General features: G+C 40.9%; 1 protein-coding gene across 10 annotated transcripts in view; it reads left to right on the forward strand.

Moving 5' to 3' along the window:
• The first annotated feature begins 818 nt into the window (after nucleotides 1–818).
• The window catches only part of sox6 (SRY-box transcription factor 6), a 135,267-nt gene continuing 112,522 nt past the window's right edge, over nucleotides 819–23,563 (forward strand). For 4 of the 10 annotated variants that reach the window (XM_022192271.2, XM_022192272.2, XM_051944875.1 and 1 more), the window contains exons 1-2: nucleotides 2,876–3,297; nucleotides 22,934–23,004. The gene's annotated coding sequence lies outside the window, so the exon portion shown is untranslated. Of the gene's footprint in view, nucleotides 1,048–1,357; nucleotides 1,452–2,875; nucleotides 3,298–22,933; nucleotides 23,005–23,563 lie in introns of those variants that run through there. The other 6 variants (XM_051944874.1, XM_051944876.1, XM_051944873.1 and 3 more) reach the window with 3 other exon arrangements.

Here is a 23,563-nt window from a genome sequence, read left to right on the forward strand (position 1 = left end):
CTGCTCTGGCTGTACTGTAATCAAAGCAGCCTCCCCCCTCCACCACTCCTCATCCTCGCTCACTGACTGAATGGTGTTCTCTAATTAACCATGCAGAACAGGAGAAGAACACATGTTAATTTAATGTAACAAAAATGTTGATTTTCATGCACTCTCCTTTTCAAATATTTATGGGCTAGACTTGAATTTCAAGATGCATCAAAGACTCACAGGGTATGCAAATGTGTCTGCCTTACCCCCCAACAAGTTGGACTGTCTTTTGCTCTTCACGCGGGCTTCATACACTACCCATCTGAGCTATAAAGAGGAAGCCATTACAGTCACCTCCTGTAAAAATAGTCGACTATATTTGTATTTTGAAATCTGTCTGGCAGGAGCTGGCACCTGCTCGGCTGCACAATCATCTGTCACTGCACAGGTTCAAGAGTGGAAATAAACAGCCTGCCATCTTAAACAAATGCAATGAGTCATGCCTTTTCTTGTGCATCTATTTTTTTTCTCCACAGACCAGATTGTCATTTTGAAAGTCACAAAAAATATAGTCTTAAGCTAAACATGCTGGAAATAGTTTAACAGTTGTACCTACAGAACTGTACATCAAATGGGTTAAAACACGATTTAAAGCAGCATAAAGTTCTCCTTAAAAATTCAAAAGGTTGTGGCCCATTTGTGCAGATTTTGTCTCTTTTCCACTTATCTGACTTTTACGGGATGGAAGACATCTGCAGGTGTTTCTCAAAGTGTCCAAAAGGTGGCGCATGAGACACGTCCAACTCACATTTCAGTCAGGGAGGCGAAAGCAAAGTCAGCTCCTGAAAGAGGCTGCACTTACAGCAGATACCACCTATGAATCATCACACATGGATCTGAAAATACAGTGTCAGATTGTTAGAGGACAATCTCACCAAGTGGTTGCACTGTGTGTGAGTCTCCTGCTGGTAAAGTTGGTGATGTGCGTTAGATTCCCGTAGTTTGGCACTGCTGAATGTCAGGAGGAGCTCAAGTTCAAAGTGTCCACAGAACTACAGAAAAAGTTTTTCCATAAAGGTAAGTCTTTGAATAATTTCTGACCCCTTTTCTTTCTCTGACTATTGTTTTTCCTTTCAAGCAAATATCCTCGCACCACACACTGCTGAAAAAATAAGAATTTTTCCAAAAGAGAAATTAATTTGTGCGTAATTACGCGCATGACGCACGGAGGAACATTGTGAAGGACTTTGGTGGTGGCGTTTTCTTGCAACAAATACAAAAGGGAAAGTCAAGCGCATAAGAGTGTGAGCTGATGCGATGTGTTGTGGTTGAGTTGTGTATTCTCTCTCTCTCTCTCCTCTCATTCTCTGTCACTCTCTCTCTCCCTCTCTCCCTCTCTTTCTCTGCTTCTCCTCCCTCTTTTAGCTCTATGTCACTCTGCAGTTAACAATCAGAATTTTCTCCTGCTGTCTCCTCTCTTTGTAAGTAACTTTTCTAATTTCTATTATGTGACACTTACGGCTTGCTGACTAACGGGTTAATGTTCTTTTTTTTCCCTGCTTGTCACAAAAAATACTGCTGCTGATTTATAGATTGCAACTTTTCTGTTAGTCGACTCGCTCCTTTTCTGTGCGTCTTTTCGAATGAAATTGTCTTTTTGTTTGGCATCTGCGGGCCTCCTCCGAGCTCAGCTGACAATCTAAAACATATGCTCATTCAGGACAGATAAATGCCTCTTTGTAGAAGCTTCTGCTGTGGAAACTGATCGCAACCTGTAGGCTGCCTGGGTCAGACCTTTGCTTTAATATCAGATGTCAAATGGCTTTTGGTGGGTCTGTTTTAAAACATAATGTAAGATTTAAGGAAATGAAATAATCATCATTCTGATATTAAATTTAGCATGGTGATGCAACATATTTATTATTTTGTTGTAGCTTCTTACAAAAGAAAACACATAAAAACTGTATAATAAAATGCATTTGTCTATGAAAGTTTAAAGTTGCATTTTCTGGCACACAGTTGCCCATATTACATATTTTACGCACCGATATTTTTTTTTAGAATTGAATTCGGTGTGTAAATTTAAAACGCATTAATCTGAAATTGACAAGTCTTTCCTTTTAGCACCTTCTTCAGACATAATATTTCAATTATCTCGCAATAAATAAATACTATGACGATATATAAAACGCCTTGCATGACGAGGAGAAGGTATTAATTGAATGCAATTTCTCAAAATAATAATTTTAAAATCCAGATAAAAGCTGAAATGCACAATGTGAGATCCAGTCTGTGAAATTTCCAATTAGAAGAAGCTGTAGACTTACACAATGAAAATCAAAACTTCTAATATTATAACCTAAATTTGATTAAAAAGTCCCGGAATGTAGAGTTAGTGTATTTTAAGTGCTGATTTAATTTATGCAAATAAATGGTTATATCACACAAGTGTAAAATAGTCCCTGAACTCTTCAGCCTTTTAAAAAACGGCGTCTCTCTCACCTGACCTTCTCTCGACATCTCATATCAGATGAGTGTGTTCTCCGCTAAAGAAACTGTGATTTTGAAACAACTTTGAGTGAAGTTGGAGAGATGACCGCGTCATTTGTCTTAATAAGAACGTAAATAATATAAAAAAGAAGAAGACTTGACACAAAAGGGAAAAAGTGCAGCACCTCCACAGGGACAAAGTCGTCCTAACTTTACTGTGCAGCAGCAGAAGCCTGTCAGTGATGATCATTTAAGTAAGCTTATTAAACTTAGTAAAAGCGGCCAGTAACAACCATCCTCCCTGTCTCCACTTTTATTTCACCACCATCTCTCTCTCTCTCCCTCTCTCTCCCTCTCTCTCGCCCTCTCTCTCTCTCGCATCTCTTGTCTGGGAGGAGGAGGGGGAGTCCTGCCTCTTTGCCTTCCTCAGATCAATGCCCTGGCCACTCACTTTCTGATGTTGCACGACGGGAAATGCTTTGAATACTTGCGACATGGCTGCGCGCATTGATTGCCAAGATTGACAGCAGCTCCAGCCATCGTCTTCTCTTGTCTTGAGTGTAAAGAGAGGGAGAGAGAGAGAGAGAGAGGAGATAAAGAACAGATAGACGAACAACAAAAGGTACTTGTAGTTTTTGTGGACAACCTAACTTCACAGAGAGTGTACGGGATCCTCTCATATGGCCCCGTGTGAGCAGACTTAAGTTTTCGCTCAACAGATAGCTCAGTGATCATTCGCTAGAAAAAGTACAGACGAGTCTAGTGTTCTTTTGCGCACCGGGGAGAGAAAAAAAGAGAGGACGCACAATTATCTTCTCCACGGCTCACATCATCAAGGTAAACAACACGTTTGCTGTACTTTTCACTCCTGTTATGCTGTCCTGATATTTCACTCCCCTCTTGGCTTTACTGCTGATTCCCTAAACGCGCTGTCAGTGAAATGTTTCGGCACCGTGCGCGCATTTTTTTTAAAGCTTTAAAACCAACACATTCTAAAGCAACTTACGCGTAAAGCTTCCACGAGTTGGTCAAATTTGCGCCGAGGACTGTCAAACTTTAAATCTTGTCTGATGCGTCGCTTTCACCAAAACAAGACCAAGTACACGCGAGGACGAGAGTGGCGCGTTTCGTGCTGGATAGGACCTCCACTTCACGGTCGGCGAAATCAGCGTTTCACATCTAACTTCATCAGAACTAAGCTAGACGACAGCTGGGAGCAGCATTAGAAGGTTTGAAATCTAATGTTGTTGTATGTTTCAGCAGCTGGGGAGCGGTGCGAGCGGACGCAGGCTGCGCGGTGCAAAACTGCAGCGTTAAAAGCAAAAAGCCCGTCACGGATAACGATCCCACTCAGCCTTAAATCAAAGTGGCGATTCTCAATCAGCGGTTTGAGAACTAAATATTTATGGCAGTTTAGTGCATATGTGTGAGTGTGTTTACATGTCCCGTAACTTTCTTGTGCTGGTGGCAGTTTCACTTCTGTCCACAGAGCGGTACCATTCATTGACAATGACGTGCGCCCTGGTAGGTTTCCTGTCTCCTGCATTACGAGGTGGACAAGTTTATTTGAAGCTCGCTCACGTCTCATTATACCGTTTATACATTCCGCTGCTCTTCACCTTCCAAACCTCCTCTGTCTTCTGTGGATATTTGTCACTTTTCTCCCCCTTCATGTGCAGAGAAACACACCAGAGAAAGTGAAGCCGCGTAGCCTGGGAATTTTGCTCTTCCTCAACTTTCTCGGGGGAGGTCAGGGGAATTGACCTCTAAAGAATGCATAAGCCATAAATTAAATTCAACAATCGCAAGGCTTGTCCATTTAGAGAAGATGTACTCGAACAGACAGTTTTCCATTTAAGCCGAAAGCTCTGAAGCTCGGCGCTGGAACAGACTGAACAACACAGAAGTCCTCTTGTGAAAAAGTGCACATCTGCTTTGCTGAGGACTGTTTTCTTGCCTTTTCAAACCAATTTGTTGGCGCAAAACTAACCCTAAAATTAATAACCAGGCCTGTTACGCAGCCGACAATTATTGCTGAGATATTTTTGGAGGCTAAAAATAAACTTTGCTCATTTCTGACTGCAGAGAAAACACTCACATTTTATCACACTGTGCATTTGGAAATATTTATGTTGCACGAGCTTCATAATTAATTTTCCAGGTTTATCATAAATGAAGAGAAATATCAGTGGAAGATATTGGCAGCGCGGAGACGGACCTTCAGTTTAAGATGTTTTCCAAAATTAGACACACTCTGTGCGCAAAAACTACCAGCCCTCTGAAAGTGCTGCAGGAGTTACAATCACGTTTTAATAAGAAGAGACAGCAGTTTTAAAACCTGAATGCACCTTTTCTTCTATTTGTTACAATTGTGCGTCGTTTTTTCACCGCAAATAACACACCTGTGGATAATTAATGAGACTGTAATTATCTCTTTTTTCTTTTCCTTTAAAACTCCTCAAATAGATAATTGTTCAGCTTGAAAAGCAAAACACAATCGTGTGTTTCTTTGTGGTGTAAAGTTTTTTTTTCTTTTTCATCCTTGTGTGTGCGTTTTGTTTTGGAACAGTTGCTCTTACTGTGGCTGTTAACTCAGGTTTCCCTCATAAGGTAAGGCGGGTTCTGGAGACCGAATGCAAGTCTAAATGGCACATTTATAATTAGACTGCCCATTCAGCACATTGTCCTGATTGCTATACAGGGACACTCGGCTCTGTCTCTCTATAAGAGTTTGTCTCATGACGGCTGGTGAAGCTCAGCGTGTCGCTCAGCGAAAAAGAGTGAGAGAGGAAAGAGTGAAAAGCGGCATTAGAGCCCCTTTGATGCCAACCGCGCTTGGCTTTTTTTATTGAACATTTTCTCACGTATTTTTTTTTTTTATTCTTTGACACTTGAGCATCTCAATCAATCACTTTCTTCCCTTTTACGCACGTCTTTTGCGATTGTTGCGCACGACTTAGATTTGCATTTTAATAATCGGAGGAATGTGGAGTGCAACTACATTTTGGCACAGAGGTCCCCTCTAATAATTTCTGCAGTTTTATTGCCCCGGACAGATGCGCGTTTCTTTAGCAGTAATTACAGCCGATTTGAACTTGAAACTAAACTAGAAAATAAATGATAATTTGTTGGTGTGTTAACCAAAGTGCAGGGCAATAATATATTCATCATGAGTCAAAATAAGTCGCCTTTCATATTTTCTGTATTTTCACTGACTCGGATCTCGGTGTTACTTTTGATTTTTTTTTAAGACTAAGAAATAAGGCAGCATTTCTCCACCTGTGCCAGTAAGTTCAAAGATTTTTAGGACTTTCTTTTTGGCATGAAGGGAGAAAGCCACCTGGCTCACTTGTCTAAACACATCCTGCACTCTGTTCAAGTCCAATGTCTCCTCTTTTCTCCTCCCGATTATTAGTCTTTGCCATCAGATCCTTATTTGTTTTACTGAGTGGGAGAGAAATGCTGTGAATGAGTCCAGGTTCAAATTTGTTTAGAGTGAATCCCACAAACTGCATTTATACTTGTAAGCGTCCTCATCATCTACAGGTAGGATTTGGTTAAAGCTCTTGTGCCAGCAATTAGTGGGATCAAAGAAGAAGCAGCAGAGAGAGATGTGGAGGGAGACAGGGAGGGAGAGAAAGGGGATGCAGAAAGAAAGTCTACTTTTTTCATGTCTTGCTCATGCACATTGATCACTAATGGTGCTATTAATGCACAAGCTGAATTTGGACATTTTGGGTTAACAGCAGATGGTTTTCTTCTTTTTTCCTAGGAATTTTATTCTAAGTTTGACCCAACTCAAAAGGAAAAAATACTAAAATATCAGTGTGATCCAGTTATTGTGGAGTGTTTTTCTATCTCACTGCTTTAAAAAAATCAGTTGTTATTTATGCTTAAGCCGCACGATGATGCAAATGAAAGTGCTGGTGTGTGGAGGTTTCGCTTTTATGGCCTTGCTCTTCTGCTAACAGTCTTACCCGGAGTGTATTCCCCTGCCAAACTGAATTCTTTAATGATATTACAACCAATTCCAGTTATGATAGGCTGATTTCACGCATGGACAAGGAACAAAAAAAATAAGGAATAAAAAAATCTCATATTGACATATTTATGAAGGAGGGACACAAATAACAGTAATGCGTTGCCATTTGCAGATTGAGCAGTGTTACGAACATTATTAACAGAATGTGTAATGCTACATGTAGTTTATTTCACACAAAGTCAGAGTTGTAATGAGGCTGCACCAGTCTTTCCAGACCTTGATAATTTAAAATCTTGTAAAGCTGTCATCGTTTTATTATTCTCGTGTGTCTCTCTCTCTCTCTCTGTGTGTGTGTGTGTGTGTGTGTGTGTGTGTGTGTGTGTGTGTGTGTGAGCCCCCTTTACGCCTTGGCATGTGCGCATGAATGAGTGATACTTTCCATCTCCCAGATATTTTGTGAGAATGTCTTCACTCCTGACACGTATAAACACCACTGTTGATTTTGATTCGAAACGTCAAAATCCAAAAAGCCAGCCTGTCTCTGCTGCCCAAATGCCACTTAGACTGCATAACTGAGACCTCAGACGTCGTCTTATCTTTCCATATGTACCGCTTTTTTTTTTTTTGACGGAAAGACTACTATTTTGCTCCAAGTGACAGGACGATGCTAGTGTATGGGTGAATGAAGCTATAGAGGCGTGAGGGGAGTTCACAGGCACTTGGTCTTCCTTCTCTTTGTAGTGATACTGGCTGAGACCTGATGATAAACAAGATGAGAGGAGGTAAACAACAGCAGGCCTGGTAAAGGTAGAGGAGGGGGGCAGCAGAAGGTTGGAGGACCGCAGGAGATAATAAATGTGGCAGCACATGTTGTGACATCTGTCTTTCTAAGTGTTATCTAATTTGCTGTAGAATATTTCAACAATGATCAAAACTGATGGGAATATGCCATAGCCTTTTTTTTTTTTTTTTGTAATTTCCTTTCCTTCAACAAGAAGTTTCTGACAAGTTAGTAACACTAATTAATGCCGCTAAATTAATTATTAGCTTTTCTCTGTCTGCACAATTGCCACTTCTCAAAGAGGAGAAATACTGATGCATTCAAGGGTCAGCTGAGTCATCCAGAGCAGACTGTGGTGCGTTACATTCTTGAAGTCACCATGTGAAATGAAAAGCTGTGACAATGTGGAGCCAGACAGATAGATAGATAGGAGACTGTGCACTACAGAAGCCTCTGAGGAAAAGCATCTTGAGCTTTTACATTTTCCATTTCATCCAGCTTTGACTGTTAATTTGCCATAATCTGACTGAGAGATTCTCTCCTTTACCTTTCCTTCACTGTCCAAGATTCAGTTTGACTACATGTCATGTTTTATTCAGAAACAAATAGCACCTATGTGCACCAGCACTTACTGAACATCAACAGGGGCAGCGACTTTTTTTTGTTTTTTTCCCCCACTTCTGCTCTATTAGATCTCTGTGTCCCTCTGGCTGCTGTAAGTGAACAGTATTGCTGACATTAAAGGATTACAGATGAAAAAAAATCTAAATATGTGTATCATCACAGGAGCTGCATAATTGCACAAGTAACCTAAGTGGCTCATTTTGATCTGTATCATTCACTCTCCCACCGAATATGTTTTTCTCAAAATAATTGGACATTTTCTTTCAGTCCATAGCATAGTTGTGCATAATTAACTTTGACTTCAAAATGCAACAGTCTAGGCTATGGTAAGTAGCCTCTGTTGGTTTTCTTTTCTCTCTCTCTCTCTTTTTTAAACAAAATCACGCATTAATATGTAGAATTAATTGGAAGGGTGTTGGTGGCTGCATGTCTCTGACACAGGTCTGGGACTGTAATCAGGTGGCGGAATTAGTCAGGCTCATTGTTTTTTATGAATCAGATGAAAATTTGTACAGTGGCTGTGTGAAGATGGTTGCCTCTATTTCCATATCAAAGAGACACACAGTACAGCCGGGCAGTAATTAAAATGTGGTGGATTTTGGAGTCCCTGCACATACACACACACACACACACACACATATATGTACGCGCACAGACACACACAGGAGTAGGCACACCGGCATTAGTACACGTGCACACACAGCATGTGCACACACATGATCTTTCTCTCTCTCTCCCCCTCTCTCTCTCTCACACACACACACACACACACACACACACACACACACACACACACGCACACACAGCATATAGCTCAAGCCTGAGAACTGTCAGCTTGTGTGAAAAGAGTGCAGGTGGTTGGAACTGAATTTGAAGCAAACATTCACGTCGACCCAATGTTCTTTTAGCACATATTTGAGTACAGAATTTAATGCAAGTTAAAAAAAAATATGTATAAATATCTTTTTTGTGGCAACCATTTCGTTAGCTATAGTTTGAGAGTCATGCATTAATTATTATTTTTTCCCTTTGACTCACCAACAGCTTTCACTGACTGCGGCCGCACCAAACTTTAATTTTAGTCACAGAGAAAATGGGCTTATTTTGTCAGCGTATCAGCTTCTCATAGATGGGTAGATATACGGTCATTATATGTGTGTATGAGTGACCTTGCTGCAATAAGGCTGGGACGAATCAAAAAAAGAAGAAGAAGAAGAAGAAGAAGAAGCTGTGATCTTTTGCCCCGAGCGTTTTCTGTCCTGCTAGAATTGGAGAAGCTCTGAAGACCTGAGATTGTGTCTTGCGAGTGAACAAGGGAAAAGAGATTAGTGTAATGTGGGCTTTTGCGCTGCTCACACACAAAAGCGTCACAACAAGCCTTTTGCTTGTGATCCCCCCCATTGTGTTTGGATCAGGCCATCCCATGGGCGAGCCACTGCCTTGGAGGAGGCATTAAAGGACTACATGAAAATGTAAACTTCAGCCAACATGGGCTGCTGTGACAGTTTTCATGTAAATATAATCTGAAAGAATGACCTAAAAAGCTTCTCGTCTAATAAGGCAGAAGCAGCGCAATTATGGCGTGGAGCACATATTTGAATTTCCCATTTGTTATGAATAACCTCATTGCAGAAAAATCACACAGTTGAAATCACTGACCCACTGTGAACTGAGCCGTTTTCTTTTTTCTGGTTTTGTTTTGTTTTTTACGACATTTACTGACTCCGTTGTCTTAGCAGGTAGTTATTTTTGTATCCAAGTTATGCGGGTCTCCACGGTCTATTAAAGCTGAACAATTAGACATTATCCAATTGGTGGAGGTTAACAGCCGGCTTGGCATCTGCCAGCTTGATCTGACATGAGACGTAAAATATGCTCCATAGTTGCGACTAAGCCAGCCAATCCGGCTTCATTACTCCACGGTCCGGCTTTAAGGATGCTGGGAGCTGTGTTGTTGGCACATGATTGTTTTCCGATCAGATTAGCAACTTAGTTTCTGTGTGCATATTTGCATGTGTGCTCGAACACAGTGTGTATTCATGCAAGTGTGCAGGAAAATGTCTCTTTTTGAACTCATTATATTCTTATGCTGTCTTCTTTACCATGCAGGAAAGGAAAGTGAGCATGATTAGCATTTTTTATCCTAAGGTAACACTTGGTAGAACTGGTTGGGATATCAGTGGCTTGTCTGATTGAAAAGTGTGAGTATATAGGAATTGCAATAACAAAGATTTGACCTAATCTATAAAGCGATAACTACGAAAATGACCCGAGACACTTGTTGATTTTATTGCGTTTTTGAAGACAGGCCTCACAGGAGAAACATAATTGGTCTTTGCTACTGCTAAATTTTAAGCTCTCCAGATAGTGTGAGTGAGCCTTGCTGGAAGGAAACAAATACTGATCAACCAATTGCATCATGGAGCAGCTACTGTGACATCTACAACAGGCAAGGAAGTTATGGAAAAGAAAAGATGTACTGGGCCAGAAATCAGATTCCCGACAGTTTTTCCTGTGGAAAATGCTAATGTACGATGCCAAAAATAAATCAAAGTGACAAAGAGGGAGGGTGGGGGAATAGATGGAAAGGGTCTTGTGGCTAAAGTTTGATGAAGTTAACCATAGCATCTCTTCTAGCCCAGATCTTTTGTTTCCTCTCTGAATAATTTCTTTATACACCAACTTGGACGTGTTGCAAGGCATTGCTCTTAATGTGCATTATGAGAAAATGGCTTCAGCAGACTCAACCGCAAGCTTTCTCTTGGTCTCTGTCTTTCTCTCGCTCTCTGTCTGTCTTTGTTATCCTCTCTCTCTCTCTCTGAGTAAAGGGAGGGGGTGTTTAGGCCCTGCTGGTGAAAAGATGAGCTAAGTGCAGATTTTCAGAGACTTTCTAAGACTTAAGACTCTGCACAAATAATGATGTTAGTGTTCATGTTGCCTCAGACTCCTCTGATGTGGAGTAAGTAGATCAAACTCGGCCTTCTTCAATAGAAATAGATTTTTGTCCTGACTCACAATTGGTGATTTCTTTCCCCCAGAGGAAATTTTGCATTTTCAAGGTGGTTGAAGATAATTATTGTACTTATTGGGAGGGAACGTGCAGTAGCAGAACTGAAGCAGCAGCTTTCATTTTGTTTCCAAATGACGGTAGCAACTTTATCCATCAGCATTTGGACCACAATATATCCATGACAGAAACACTAATTTTGGAAAATGTGATCCTTCAACGTAAACCAAATTTGAATTAACAGACATGTGCTTGTTCATTGAAAAACCACAAATTAACATTCATGCTTCAGGAACAACTGTTGGAGGCAGTGGAAACATTTTGCCCGGTCTAAAATTGCACCCTGATTGGCTCAGCTGCACGTTTATAAGCAAAGTACAGTTATAGCGAGGAAAGCCGAAAAAACCCAACTCAGGCCTTGAACAGTGAAGTCAGAGAAAGTACCGTCTGTGATAATTTCTTTCTTGAATGGGACTAAAAAAGAGAAATCTGCTGAAATGATAGAGAAAGTCTGTGGTTTGGCCCATGTAGTAAATTTCCCATGAGCCTCTTTGACAATCCGAGGGGATAGCCACTCTGGCACACGCCACCCGCCCACATACAATGCACACACACATAACACAGAGCGGTGTTTCTGCCAGGCACGACGGGTGCAGAAACATCTGGGAGGAGGCTCGTCTAAGGGAGGATGATTGACACGAGGTGGATGAGAACGGAGGGAGATGGTCTGAGGAGCTGTGACACTTGTTCCTTTTTTTCCACCAAACAGGATGTGGTGCAAAATCTACAATAAACTTCGACGAGGACGAATAAATGACACCGGGAAACCTAATGAGCAGAAATGTTCAGATTTTGAAGAAGATGCCATTTTTTACTGGAATATTATACAACCTTCAAAAATCCTCCCTCCCACGCACTGCATTCATATGCAACTAATTTGCAACAGCAATTTACGTTCACTGTCAAAGCCTGTTCACAGAATTATGCCCTTATTCCGCAGTGTAAACTCATACGGAGGAGGTCAGGGTGGATAGCCAGGCACATGACGTCTGTGGCGGTTTGCATCCCCCATTAGATTAAAGTTTACTTTTTCTAATATTTACCATGCTCACAATGTTTCTCCCAACCTTAACAAAGGCCTTTAGTTTTCCAAACCAACCCTAATTTACTTACCACGACCACAGTGTTTCCCTGACTCTAACCGAGAGCTTTAAGATGCCTAAACATAACCATAAAAAACGGAATTATGGTTTAGTTGGAAGGAGAGAGTATCAGGGAAAACTAATACAAACTCTTGTTAATCAAAAACAGAAAAAAGATCCCCAAAATGGAATTTAAAAATCTAACAATAAAATGGAATCTGTAAGCAAATTGGAAATTAGATGATCGTAGACTAGAAGAGATGGTTGGACTTCAATGTGCACAAAGGTTGTGTTTTTTTTTTTTTTTGTGTGTGTGTGTTTGTTAGCAAGGAGAAAGGCTTTGTGCCCTTGGTTAGGGGTGGGGTTGAGGGTACATTGGGGAGGTACAATGTTCCTCCTTATCCTCGGCAAAGCTAAATTTATTGGTTACCATCTGCAGGGTGGAGGAGTTTGGGCTATGGCCAGGCCAAAGAAAGGCTTCTAATTAAACAGTCATCATTATCAACTCGTGGTCAGTGATCATCATCCCCAACATTGGTTCTCCAAGATGAACGTGGACTCATTGAGGCTTTTCCTTGAAGCCCGTGATGGACTGAATTAGAATAGAAGAAACAGAGGAGGAAAGTGTTAGTGAGAAATTTTCTTTTCCTCTCTTGGCAGAACAAGCAGCATGAGGCCCTGTGCCATATCCACTCAGGTTTAAACAATTATCCGACATCAGAGAAACCAGTAGAGCCTCAGCGCTGGCACAACTGTTGTGCTTTTGACTGCTCTACTTCAGGCCATGGTTTCAGACATGGCCAAGTGTCACATGTAAGCAGAGCTTTCGATAATTTCAATTAGTGTAAGAGGGTGTGCCTGCAGTATCTGTATCACCGCTGCTGGAGGAGCTTTCCTTTGAGGTTGACAGCCCCTTAATATAGTATTTCATGGTTTGATGTGTGAGTGACACAGAGGCGCTCCAAGAGGATGGCAAAATGGTTTATTAGGACCTAATTAGAGCCCTGTGATTAAAGGGGAAGTGACTGTGATTAGGAGACCTGCAGATGATGTGGAAACATGAATGAATATTCAGAGGAGAAAAGCACAGTATGTATTAGCCTGTGGGTGTTTCGTATGTGTGTGTGCCTTTGTAGAATACGTGAGCACTACATGGTCCAGGCTGCCTCGGAGCAGTCGTGCTATGATATCGTCTTTACAACAGATCTCGGCAGAGGAGCTTTACAGCTGATGCTATTAGGCACAAAATGCACAGACAAATACGGTACTGTAACCTTACAGCTGATGGTTTTTTTTCTTGTACTTGATCAATTTAGAAATTTCAGAAATTTGATGAGTGGCTGTGCATTCCAAACATTGCTTAAAAAAATACAAAATGAACAAATGAATTAATGAAGGTGACCTTTTTTATGGTTTGAGCCCAGCATGTAAGAGTGGACTTTCACAGCCAATTGAACATGAAACCATGAGGAATGTTCTGCAAAGCCGGGTCTACTTTGGGAAGATTAGGGCACTTGCAAAGAATCACACATTCTTGTGAACTTCAGAGTACGTGCTGTTTAATCAAAGAGATAAATGGTCTTATTATTATTAGTCTCCATCAATGGAGAGATTAGCATAGGATTTTCTTTCTTTTCGCCTCACAAACCTCTAACTTTTTCAGATATGTGATAGCCACTGCCATTAGAAATCATTTATGGGAGTGTTCTGTGGGCAGGAGATTGTCAGCAGGGCCTTGAGATTTTACAATTTCACAACTGACTTCCTCCTTAAAATGACACTGGCTTACCTGCCTATTACTCCTTTTGATTTCTACAGTACATGCTTCTGCGCTCTGAGAGGTATTCATAATAAGCTTAAACTCCACTGGCTTCATTGCTAAAGGGTGCTTATCTCTGTGCTATTCAAGAGAAAGAAGGGTAATATTTTTTCCAATTTCAACATTTTACTGTTAGGCCACACTCTGCCCAAAACCCCGTTTGGGGGCTGTTGTGGAGAGCACGCATGCACACACACGGATGTACTGACACATGCATGTACACACCGACACAGGCAAACACACACACACTCCACACACACACTCTGTACATGGCTGTTCTTTGGAAATATTATTTTTGCCATTTGAACATTGAAATGGCACCAGATGTGGAGTTTTTTTTTTTTAGCTGGATGGAAGTCACAAATTTCAGAACATTTATTTATGTTATTATGTTTTATTCAGTATATATTTTAACTCGCATTTCTAGAGGACTGAGGGAACCTGTCTGCCAGTTTTATTTAAAAGTCTGCTTGGCTTGTTCAATTGAAACCGAGGTGGATTATGTTGAAAAAGAATCCTGAAAAGTGTTTTTTTTTATGACTTAGATCATACTTTCCTTGCAGCATTTTTTCATGTCTGAAACACAATTTAATATGTTTACATTCTTTCACTTGTTTCCCACTGGAATGTTCAAAATATACTCAGCCTCTAAATGTATATTCACATGTAATGTAAGATATACTTGCAAACTACTTTGTGGTGAGCAGTAGTGACCCTCGCTCCTTTGCTTGGAGCAATGTCAGTTTTTCTTATAGAATAATCCGAAGCATGTGTTCGCAAGCCAAAAGAAAACATTTTTCATGTGACCCACCTGTCGTGCTTTTAACACAGTTAACACCAGACTGAAGCTCTGATTATCTAGACAGCTGCTTCTAAGAGCCTCTTCCTCCTGCTCTAGTCTGCATTCCCTTCTTCATTATTCTTTTTTCAGGAGCTCCGCAAAGACACCTGAAGCTGCTTGGCCTAACACTAAGGGTAGCACACGGAAGCCAGCTAAACACTTGAACAGAAAAAACTAAACCCTAATGACTACCAGAATTTAAACACACATAATCTGTAGGTGCAAAGTGTTTGTTTGAACTACATCTTTCTCCAGCAGTTAACAGCGTGCAGTGGGTTTGTACTGAGAGCCTAAGTGCTCCCCAGCCCTCCGCGTTCAGCCTCAGCTTGCTGAGTTTCTCAGTTTTACCGTTCCTTGTGCCATGCTGTAATGGGCTCCCAGGACATGATGGGAATATAATAACTGCTTGACAATGTTTTTCTTGCCCCCCTCATTCTCCACTAAAAGTGAAACGTGTCCAGAAACATGGAATATATGGTACAGGTTGTGATGTCAGTTGTTATTGCTGGATATGCGAACCAGTAAATTTGGGATTATTTTCCACAATCTGCTGTGCAGAGTGCATTATGTCACAAAGGCCACATTGTAGCTGGTTGGGTGTAGAACAGTGTTGTCCCTCTCTCTCTTGTTCTGTGCCTTGTTTGGCCACCTTCTGTGCTTCCACTCCAGACTACAGCCTTACTTTATGCTCATTTCCTTTCTTTGTGCTGCAGTCAATGGACAATGGACCTATAGGATATCTTACATAATGGGAAAAAAAGCATGCATTTAAAGTGTGAAGACTAATGACCAACAGTGTTACCCAGACAGGCTTAATTTCTTTGGATATCTAATAATGTAACATTAAAGCTGGACTTCTGAAATTATTAGGTATTTATGCCTTTAGTAGTAGTTGTATACTTGTTCTGTGCAACTTGAATTTAAATGATGATTGTAACTGATAAGTGATTATTTATATTTTCATCCCTTTGCTGTACAGTTGGGACTTCAGCATTGCCTGTTTTCAATACAGTATGGAATGGAAGAGCGTCCTTTTTCCACTAATTAAATTTGCCACTAACATATGCTGGCAGGAACCTCTTACCTTGTTTGACTTATTTATTGCCTGACTGTAGAGGTAATTTGACCTTTCATTTCAAAGGCCCTTTTTTAATCCAGAAAAGGAGTGTTAAACTCAATTATACCAGTGATCAGTGGCTCAAACACTACATTTGTTTCCTCTGAGGGGACAAGCCAAGTAGAGCCCTACCCTCAGCTCCTTGTCCCTGACTCCTGGCCCTTCTACCCCTATAGGGCAACAAGGGGGGGAGAGGTAAATTAGGAGGAGAGAGAAATGGGGATGGGGAGCGAGAGGGAGACATGAGTGAGATGAGAAAGGGAGAATGGAAAGCGAGGGAGAGAGGAAAGTGCCCCACAGTTCCTGCCATGTCACTGGAGATTTGTGTCCTCCTTTTAAATCATTTCCCTCTTTAGAAGATTAAGAAGGCAGAAATATTCTCAAACTGATCATTTTCCCTCCTTCTAAATGGACTCATTTGCATTTGCAAACGCTGCTATTAATTGTGGGTTTCACAAAAAAAAGGAAAAGAAAAGACAAATGACCTCTGCAACTGTAAATAAAAAGCAAAAACAGAGGTTATAATGTTAATTGTTAAAATGGCTGTACAGGGGCAATGGAGCCGAAGCAAAGCATATGCTCTCCATCACATCAGATTTACACTGTGGTCACACACACCTACAGGCTTTGTCTTTTATTTACATCATTTTTAATGCTTACTTAAAATTGGATTCAGTTTTTTTTAAGTAAATGAAGTTGTCCTGTGCTTCTCCACGTTTTCAATGTGATTCTGTGATACACTGAAGAAAAGAGTCTAAAAAATGGCTTACTTTTCAGATTTCACAGTTTGGCAGGATGCAGACAAATGCTGTCGAGAACACTGTTGTTTTATATCAATAGAAGACAAAATGATTCGTCAACATGAACTCTAGTCACTGTTTCTTTACTTTGTAAAACGCTGCCAAGGTTTCCAACATGTCCTTAGTTAAAGTTGTCTGCCTGCATTGTGCCGAGATTGCGACTAAATAATTATTTTTCAACTTAAGCCTGTTTTTGCCAATCAAAAATGTGTGACAGCAGTGTAAGTCATTGGTGGAAAAGACCACTACCAAACAGTGCGTCCCTGCTTCTCCTCAAACAAGGAAAACACTGAATAATTTGTGGACACCAATGCCTTGTTGTAACCTGATCATTTATGGATCAGTTGTTTCCTTTCTGGTTTAATTCACCATGTGATTGATTTTCAGTGCCGTACTGTTGGAAAATATCCACACTAAACCGTGCCTGAAATAGGGAATCATTTGAATACAGATGCTTACGGCTTAGGCCTTGTCACTGGAAACCACTTGGAGCCAGGAGACAATTGCAGGTTGATTATGTTGCTTCTGACAGAAGTTGCAAGTCCTTTGTACAAGGCAGAGATATTTGCATCTAAATGCTTATTGTAGACATCTAAACAGCATAAAGACTGATTGTAAATGCCAGCTGTTGGGCTGTACTCGGGAATAAAAAAAAGAATTTCAATAAGGAAAATTGGGATGGAAATGAGGAAATTATTTTCAAACAGTGTAGCTGAAGTCAATAAGTAGGAAATGGTGGTGTGCTGGTTGTATATTTTTATTGAGTGTGTTTGTAGAATGACATATGAATCTATTTACAGTTAGTCACTGTATGTTGATTTCAGCTGGAGGAAATACAGTGTTTATATTCAAATCTTCTTATTACTTGGTTATTGCTGCAGGCTGTTTGATTTTCTACCTGTAACTAGCTCAGCACTATAGGTGTGAGGAGAATCTATAGTCGGTTCATTTGTCCGATTTTAAATACATCACTGTTATGAGACATTTTACACATCTGCTTCTTTTGATCATATTATGTTTACAGGAGGTTAAAATAGCTGGAACACATCACTCCATCCTTTGTGATGTGTGTATGTGTGGTTATATGTGTGCTATGTACTCTATGTAAGTACAGCTATATATGTGGCTGTATATGTGTGTGTGTAGCTGGTGCCCAAAGCAGAGTGATGCCCCTGCTGATTCTGCTCCTCCAGCTCTTTGTCCTGCAGCACTCAGTGTGTCTACCTCCTCGGGAGACTGGCAGGCTTCTCTAGTGTGGCTCCACAAAGGCCCAGCCTCCTTTGAGGTGTTAAAAACTTCCATTTATGCATCTCCCTGGACAAAAAAAAAAAGCACCAAGCCCATTTGAGTCCAGTAGCAACACAGGCAGACATTGTGGCCACGCTTCTCTAGCACTCATTTCACAGATTCTAAAACCAGTATGTGGTGAACAGGATTTGAGGGGCTAAAGTGCCCCACGAGGGCCAGGCGATAAGAGGGGAGAAACGCCACCACGCAGTAAACTAGAAGATGGGTCCAGGAAAATAAACACATTACCTGGGAGAGAGGGAGAGACTTGTTTTCATGCCCCTGCCCCCAACATACACAAAAACACAAAACCCCCCACACTGAATAAAAAAGAGACAGAGAAAAAAAAGGGAGGGAAATATGGGTGTATATCTTAGAAGTTAAGAAAGGAGGTCTCATCAGCGTGCAAAAAGACAAGCCTATTCTGTGTTCTCTGTCTTTGCAGTCTTTGGAGTAAAGAATATGTGAGAGGAAATCAAAGAGAATTGATAGGTTGCACTCGCGCCTGTTAGGAGCGCTGGGGACTGAATGCCGTCCACCGTGGAGGAAAACATTCTATTTGCTGGTCGTTTCTCTCCCTTCACCCTGCTCCAACCCAGTTGCTCAGTAAATAGACTTTTATTCTTGTTATTTGATGCAGAGGAAATGACAGATAATGTATTTGCCAAGCAGCACATGAAAGCCTTGTTCAGCCACAACACTATCTGTATCAGGGTATTACTTGTAACAAACTCAGGGCAGAATAGCTGCTGCTCAGGAGTAGATTTCTCTCTGCTTTATCTGACATTACTGCACTTCAGCTCTGCCAAAAAGCCGGTCACTGTTTTACTCTCGACAAAGATATTTTAACTGGAGTGACACTCTGGTAGTCATTCTTGACACGCTGGTGCTAGACATTTTTGTGAGTGTCTCGTCTAGCTGTGGCTCAGTGTTAGGACAAGATCAGCCGGAGACAGTCTCAGAGAGACAAGAGAGCAAAGATAAAAAGAGGAGGGAAGAGAGATTTGTAAGGTTGTGACAGTTAACAGTGTGCTGGAGCATGAAACAGCTGTTTGCACAGGACTGACCACGTTTCCAACACCAAATAACTCAATGATACGGTGGATCTCTTGTAGAAATGCAGCTCGTCTTGCTGACAACAAACCTCTGGACCTTTTTTATTTTTTCTGTCCACGGCTGTCCAAAGAGTATCACACCAGCAGGAAGTGAATAAATTCAGTGCGTCTGCAGTCTACCTGAACTCTAGCTGTTTTCCTGACAAGTAATGTCCTCTCTCACTCCTGGCTGTGATGGTTACTCACTGCATGGAAGCCGTCGTTTCATATTTCACAGATGATGCTACTATGGAGAGAATTGACTTTATGGAAGTGGATGTTTAACAGACAATCACATGTGTTCAATTACTATATCAGACATTTCCGTGGCAGAATGTGCTGCGCTTTTACCCCTCCATTCTCCCCCCCTCTCACCCCATTTCCCTATTTCCCCTGGGACCACTGCTATAGCCCCACCTCATTGCATCCCAAACTCGCCCGTACAGTCCCCAGCCTGACTGACTGTGCGGCTGCTGCTTCTGCAGAGATAACCACACTGCATCCAGGTGGGGAGCAGCCTGCTGATGGCATAGATTACCTCTATTGTCAAAATAACTAACTCGGCAGAATTCCTACTTTAGAGTGTTTGGACGCAAAGGAGAGTGAGGATTTGGAACGGAGGATTGGGAGGATTTTTTTTTTTAACATGTTGCAGATCTGGATGAATTCCAAGCAGAAGTTCGAGTACAAGTTTTGGCTTGCTCATGCATATCCACACACAGCTCGAGCAGGGCGAAATGCCCGTATGCGTACATGCACACGTGTACGAAGCAGATGCATAAACATACAGACATCTATAGACAGGCAATTTAAATCCCGCATATAGCATTAATGCAATATAGAGTAAACTGAAGCACATGAAACATTAAACCTGAATTTGGTCAGGACAGCTGTGTGGTGGTCGGACTCTGTGTTGTGTGTGTTGATGTTGTCTACTGATGCTGAGCTACTGTCACATGATGACTGAAAACACAGCCCTCTGTTATGGACAGGGGAAATTAAATCCAGCATAGCCCACATCGTACATAAACACATGTCAGGAATTTGAAGGTTCATTTGATTTGAAAGTGAATCTTTCTGAGCTGCGGTAGTAAAACTGCTTTCCTCTGCATCCTGTAGAAAAGGCCTGAGCTTAAATGGGGATTCCAGCGGGCATACAGTATGATACACGAGCAGTTTCCACATGAGAAGCTGTAGCGCAATTTAATTGGTTCATCATGGAATTTGAATCTTGTGTTTTGTCCAGAGAAATTGTGTGTATTTACCAATTTTTGGTAAACCCGTACAGATCAGAGACAGTTTATCCAGTTGGCGTTCGCAGTTTGGTTTCACTGTAATTTCATCAGCGCAGTTTGGACACTGAAACACTGCAGATGTGTGTGTGTGTGTGTGTGTGTGTGTCTATTCCCGGACAAATGTCAATGCTGTAAAGTATGCTATAATTTTTCACTGCATTTCAAAGCTTTCATTGCAGCTTGAGTGTGTGTGCATATATGTAATTTCATGTATTTCTTTAGCGTGCGTTTTATGTGTGTGTGTGTGTGTGTGTGTGTGTGTGTGTGTGTGTGTGTGTGTGTGTGTGTGTGTGTGTGTGTGTGTGTGTGTGTGTGTGTGTGTGTGTGTGTGGTAGCTATGACCAGCCAAAGCTAGAGAAAAGGCCACTCTTTGACAGAAATGCCACAGGTGGCTGTGAGCTCTGTCTCTGCTGCTTTGATGCTCAGTTGCATCAGTCTCTTTGGATTTTTGTATGTGAGCGCTAAACCCTCAGTATTTACAGTGCAGTGAAATTATTTCAACAGAAAAATAGCCTTTGTGCTTCACTTTTACGGTTCACTTGTGGCCTAGTGGGGCCTGACTTAGTTTGCATTTTCCGTTTCAAACAAACAAACAAAAAAAAAAAAGGTTAGGTCAGTTAAGTGTATCGACAGTTTGTTTATAAAAAAGTAATAAAGCCAATAATTTCCATAGGGTGTAAAAAGTCCCTGCTCTTGTAATAGGGAATGTCGGTTTCATGTGTGCTGCCTGTAGGTGTAATTCAAAGCAGGAAAAGAGCTGCAACATGCTTCTGCAGTAGGCCAGTTGACAGTGACTCTTATTACGCCGCAGGGTTTACTACATTTGATTCATTTTAATATCACTGGGGTTCGCTCATTATTTGCAATTATAAATTCTTTTGTAACCCCCCGCCCCCACCCCTTCAAATAATTAACTTAAATAACCAGTGAACAAAGACTACATCTCCCCATGTATTATTTACCTCATTGTTCACAATTAACATCAAATTATGAATTCAAAGGTTCGCTAATATTTACTCTCTGTAATTATAAGAGCTCTCATTTATTTAGACACAACAGGAATTCAGCCTATAGTCACATGTTTGACAAAGGCTTTATTGAATTACCATCTATGCAATATGTGGTTTATCCAGCAGGCAGTGGCTTGCTGATGAGACTGAATAGCTACTAATATAAGTTAATCGTGTGTATGTGTGAATACAGGAGTGGGTGTTTGCAGCTGGAGCATAGTTCAGAACTGTGAAATAGTGTAGCGGCATTTGAGAGGCAGTAGTAGACTTTGAGCTGAGAGGTGCTATTCATCTAACTACAGCAGTGTTTTCTGCCGCAACCACAGCAAAAACAAGATTTCCTCAGCTTCACCTTACTTAACGGAATTTCTGTTGTGTATAAATAAGCTCTGAAGATCACACAGAGTAGAATTTTTCATTATTATTGTGGCAAGAAACTTTATATAATCATTTTTATAAAATTACCATGAAAAATCTTGCTATAACGTGAAAAGGATCTTTCACTGAGGAACATTTATGTCTGTCATGGTGGCAGCGGTACACTGCCGTATGTAATAGCTTTCCATTCAGTTGAGGTCACCTGGGTCTCCTCTCTTCCATTGTCACGTCCAGCCTCAAGGCTACCACATTCAGACCCGTCTGCAACTCTTGCCTTTATCTGTCTCATTCTGGTACCCTCCAGCCTCCCACGCAGCAGACTGTGCTGTGCTCTAACAACAATACGGTGGTAGTCAGTATATTTATCGGGTCTTGTTGTTGGTGGCTTATTTGCCCCGGCAATAGAAGACTGAGGTGCCGTAGTGCAAATTAGTGACAGATCAGTTAAGCGTGACCTTAAAAAAAACCCTTGGCCTTGTTTAATTGGCAGTGTTGAGGCGGACTAATTGTATAAATCAGCTGGTAATGAGGTCTTGGCTTATTGTGAAAAACAAGATAATGTGAGAAAACGAACATGAATGAGCTCTGGGCTTTTTCATCTCCCCTGCTCCACGGTCAGATCGGTGAATTGTTTTCTCTCTGTTATCGTCAGTTCTTAACTGTGGCTAAATTTAAGATGGATTTGGCTCAGAGGATGTTGGAAACTATGCACTTATTCTATATTGGAGTTTCCTGGGGCTTTGCAATCTCTAACAAAGCTCTTAAGTTGCAGCACTTCAACAGACATGCTGAAACTAGCAGAGCGTGGCCTCTAAATAAATCATTAGCGGGCATGGCTTGATGAAAGAAAGCAAAATTAAATAAAACAATTGGTTTATGTGAAAACTGTTTATTAGTGGATTTTGCTGGCTGGAAGGCAGATTAATGAGGTAGCAGAGAAGTAGACTTTAAACATTGTCTAGGATGGATTCCCATTGATGACAGCTGTGAGGACTGGAGGTCAGACACTAACAAAGCTGTTTCTGCTCAGCTGTGGAGACTCTGACCCTCAGCCAACAGTCAATATGGTCTCAATTCTTTCCCACTTGTTCCGTTTCTGTTCTGATGTACGTAATAACACTTACTGATTTCATGTGCCAAATACCCTGCTGTTTTTTCCTACTTTTCATTAATGCTGTATTTATTGGTGTATTTTTTTAAATAACTGCACAATACTCATACAATATAAAAATGATATGTTACATACAAGTACACACTTAAATATCTCTTTCTGTTGTGCTTTTGCTTCCATTTCAGGTTATTTTCATGAATTCAAAATCAACCGACCAGTGATCGCTGGAAGCTGGGGATTGAGTGTTTCAGTTTTTGTAAGTATCAATTGGCCTCTTCAGCTGTTTCTGTCTTGCCACGTGTCTCATACACCCCTGCTGTCTTTCACCTACACTGAACACCTGCATCAAATGAGGTGGACAATTGGATAGACACACAACGTATGCACAATTAGACCGTTATATAGGCACAAAGATACTGACAGACCTTTGAAACATTGAATCTTCAAACTTATTTTTGTTGCTTTTCATTTTCCTTAATCATTTAGTTGCTTTTAAGGTTTTTTTTTTTCTTCTTCCTCTTTGTTCACATTTCTTTTGTGTGACATAATCTTGTGTGGGAGTATCGACTTAAGGTCGAATCGGGCTTTGTAGTTTTCAATAATCGCAGGCATTTCAATGTCTATTTGACGTCACAGCTCAAACACTAAAGAAAAAAGAAGACAACCTGGAGAAAAGTTGGTGAAACTAGATAGTCAAAAATGTGAAGTGAAGATTTAGTTGGCTAGATGTGGAAGTTCATACATTTTTAAGCATTCACATCTCCTCTTTGTTTTTATTATCCAAAAATAATCTTATTTGTGACACCAGTTTCCAT

Source organism: Acanthochromis polyacanthus, chromosome 2 (genome assembly GCF_021347895.1).
Source record: "Acanthochromis polyacanthus isolate Apoly-LR-REF ecotype Palm Island chromosome 2, KAUST_Apoly_ChrSc, whole genome shotgun sequence".
Taxonomy (NCBI): Eukaryota; Metazoa; Chordata; class Actinopteri; family Pomacentridae; genus Acanthochromis; species Acanthochromis polyacanthus.